This window comes from Chiloscyllium punctatum, chromosome 18 (genome assembly GCF_047496795.1).
Source record: "Chiloscyllium punctatum isolate Juve2018m chromosome 18, sChiPun1.3, whole genome shotgun sequence".
Lineage (NCBI taxonomy): Eukaryota > Metazoa > Chordata > Chondrichthyes > Orectolobiformes > Hemiscylliidae > Chiloscyllium > Chiloscyllium punctatum.
Window position 1 is genome coordinate 31258878 of NC_092756.1, and position 3929 is coordinate 31262806.

At 41.2% G+C, this 3929-nt stretch overlaps 1 non-coding gene across 1 annotated transcript; it reads left to right on the forward strand.

Moving 5' to 3' along the window:
* The first annotated feature begins 2093 nt into the window (after positions 1-2093).
* On the forward strand, positions 2094-2166 carry trnav-uac (transfer RNA valine (anticodon UAC)). Its single transcript has one exon. It is a non-coding gene; the product is annotated as a tRNA-Val (tRNA).
* The last annotated feature ends 1763 nt before the right edge of the window (positions 2167-3929 follow it).

The following is a 3929-nucleotide window of genomic DNA, read 5'->3' on the forward strand; positions in this document are numbered from 1 at the left end:
GCTCTTCACATCGTGAACAAAAAGTAATCAAGGGCAGTTAGCATCTCTTCCGGAGTGGGGGTGGGGTGAGGTAATTACCTTTTGACTTCTGTTACTATGTTCAGAAACTGTCTTTTGGATTGAGGTGAACAGAAACTGCATTTCTAAAAAGCACCATGGAACTTCTTAAACTTTATTGAGTCGCTTTTTCTCATTGATTCCCACACAGGTTTCCAACTCAGTAGGTATCCATGAGGCTCACGTCCAGGTGTGATAATCTCTGCAGCAAATTGCACGGTTAAGGTAAAGGGCATGGAAAGTGGCATCTCGAACCGGCCCTGAGGTCAGACCTTCCTCACAATATAATCTGCCGTTCTCGGATTGTAATGCTACCTCCGGTTTTAGGGTGGATCATTCTTTGGGAACCTTATTCTGCAAAACAGACACAGTGACTGATACCGTGCTGCACGGTATGATTTGGGACACGGCCTGCTCAGCTTAGTGCATTTTCCCTGTAGTCCGGTGTGTTTCATGTTCCGTGTAAACGTGAAAGTTGTCCTGTTTCGAGCAATGGGTGAAAACATGAAGCAAAGCAAGAATCGAAATTGCAGTAATGTCAAGTAGCCCATTGTAATGTGACCCAATCATAACCGATCATATATTCTCACGCACTCACAGATACATTTGTAGCTGAATCCAGTCTGAGAAGACAGACTCAGTTTACCAGTGATTTTTGCCTGGATTGATGGGCTATCGTTAACTGCTGAGAAATTGATATTGTAGACGAGCACATCCCAGCAGCTGTGCGAGTCGGAGAGGGATCATGGAACCCTTTTCACGTGAGTTCACATCTGTTGTTACGCAGGAACACAATTGGAAGTGCATGAAAATGGACTCGCGTGCGTGTTGGCAGTGTGGCCGAGCGATCTAAGGCGCTGGATTAAGGCTCCAGTCTTGACTGAAGCGTGGGTTCGAATCCCACCGCTGCTATTTCTGCTGAGCAGCTGGTTTAAAGGCTGTTTCGATCCCGACTGCATTCCTGTTTAAAACAGAAGTAAAATGAGTTTGCTTCCCGAGGAATTGACTGCGGTGTGGGAAAGTGCCGAATTTTCCAAAGTGTCTGTGCTGTCATGATCGTGTTCGCCTCCCGCGCGGAAAATCGCCAGCAGCTCTACTGTTGCTTTCTGTTCCAGGCAAGTTGAGCTTTTACTGGAACCGAATGGAGACTGTTATTTCATCGTTGTTGCGAAACAGACTCCTCCGGTGACTCGACTCGTCGTTATTTGGTTTTCTGGCCAATGAGAAAATCGTTCCAATGTATTTCGATGTCATATGTTATTGAATTTCTCCCACTTCCTTCATTTCAGTCCTGGAGTCATCGGAAGGGAAAGGTAATCTAATCGAGACTGTGATTGGTGAAATTCACTTTTCATGGCCCATTCTTATTATGTTCTTTCTTTGTCTCTTTACAGCATTGTCTGGGAAGTGGTGGTGCACTCAGGCTCCAGTATGTTTGAAAGAGTAGTTTGGAATTGCCCTGTTGTTAGTTGTGTGATTACTTTATGGTTCATGCCCCCGTACTGTCTCACATTTAGCATTCATACTCGCTGTGTCTGAAAATGCATTTGGTTTTCCAGTTTTGTTTGTGTTCCGTGTTAAATGCTTTCTGTTTTGCGATTCGCTCAATACATTACGAATTAACAGGGTTTCTGAGGTAACTTCCAGCTACAAAAATCCTCAACTGAGAATCTGGGAAACTTTCACGGAGTATGGTCAGTCGGAGCAAAAGTGAGGAAGTCGTTCGTTTCTGCAGTGTTTCACAATGCTACCTTTCCCGTGAGCAGTCGAACAGACTAAATGATTTTGCCACAGACTGCGACGGGAAGCTCCGCAAAAACGGAATTCTTTAAAGCAGGTGTAAGCAACACAACGTTATTGGGGTACACCGCGTGGAAACAGATACATCGGTGTATCTCGTCCATGCTCACCACATAGCCAAAATTAAACAAAACCCATTAAACAACGAGCTTATGGAAACAGAAAGGTGAAAGGTGGAATGGCTTCAACTTTCAGTGCTGGATGCCACTGAGCTGCAGCAGGGGCGACCGCGGCTTGTTTCTGTAGTGTAGTGGTCATCGCGTTCGCCTTACACGCGAAAGGTCCCCAGTTCGAAACTGGGCAGAAACTGCTTTGCTCTTCAACTGCAGCCTTTGACATAGACAAGAGCGGAGCTTTCTTGCTTGCTTTCCCATGTGCAGACCTACCTTCGAGTTTGCTTGAATAAATCTTCTCTCGTTTGTGCAAAGCATTGTAAAGTTTTTCTCCAACCTGGTTCTGATCATATGCCATTCTGTTTGAGAGTGTAGTTACCCCCTTCTGATCCTTCCACGAAAAGCATTACCGCATTCGCATTCCTTGCGCAGGCGGCCCGGTTCAAAGACAGGGAAGAAGCTGATGTGCTGGTGTCACAGTGCACCACGGATTCCTCAACTAGTCTGTCTGTCAAATGTATCCCCAAGTCGTCTCTGAAAGACCTCATTTGGAAGGTGTCTGTCGTTATTCAACGTGCGAGAATTGGCACCAGAGGTCCTGAATCATGTTTTGGAGCAGTTTGCACGTTAGTGGCTCCTTCAGAATCAAACCAATGTCCCTGGTGCTGTGAGGCAGCATTGCTAACCACTGAGGTACCATGTAATCTTATGCAATAAGTAAAATCAGTGAACGATACGAAAATAACAAGTTTCAAATGGAAACTCTCCGACGTTGTCAAAGCATGTCAATCTTACATTCAATATGAATCGGTGTATTGAAAACAAAAAAAAGTCCCTGAAATTCATGAATTAACAATAATTAAAAATTTAATTTAATCAAAGGTCATAACAATATTTAGACGAATTGCAATTTTTAATGGCAAATGTAAGTAATTAGCTGACTAATGAATGATTGGAAGTGGCATATATTTACTTAATGCCGAAGAAAGCGACTTGTTTTTCCCCTTGTTACACAGCAGAATAACAGTGTGTGGCTGTGTGTGTGTGTGTGTGTGTGTGTGTGTGTGTGTGTGTGTGTGTGTGTGTGTGTGTGTGTTCGAAATGTTTGAATCAAGCTCTTTCTAACAAAATAAATGATGACTTACGATCACTTAGCCTTGTCACCTTTAAAACCACTACATTCTCAAATATTTTCCAGGAATTTACAACCAGAAGAACTAGCTAATTTCTTTTCATAGGAACCCAAAGAGAATAAGTAGCGGACACTGTGAATTAGTGAGTCAATGCAAGAATTCAACTGAAGATAACATCCCTTCTTTCCAAAATGTTCAAAATTTTAAAAAATCAAAATTTATTGCCATTGTTGACTGAAAGAATAGAGATGCTAATTCTTTTTCATTTGATTTTGTTGCATGAAACATCCGTCAGTCGAATTATGATTACAAACACAATAAATGTGAGCATTGAAGTCAAATATAATTAATTGAATTCAACTATGTTTCAACAGGTAAAATAAAAATTGATATTTACAATGATTGAGAGATTGTGCACTGCAATATCTTTACAGTGGTTAATATACTGTTCCGTAAATCCACATTTGCGCAATCTACTGGATTGAATAATTATTATTTTTATTCTAAATCAGCAACAATTGTATTATCAAAGTCTGTCAATGCATTCAAGAATAATGAAAAATCTCTTTTTGTAAGTGATAGAGCAATGTCTGGAAATGAACTGGAATTAATTCAGTGAAAAGTAATTACATTTTCCTGAATTTTAAAGCTGACATTACCGTGATCATTCAAATGAGCAAACATCAGATATTTGCAATGACTGGATGGGAATTCTTGGGTCGGTGACCTGAAAAATAAAGGCATTTTCATACTGTACTATTAGTACTCAGAAATAATGGATTAAATGAAAATGTGAATCTCACTATACTTGTTCAGAAGACTTTTT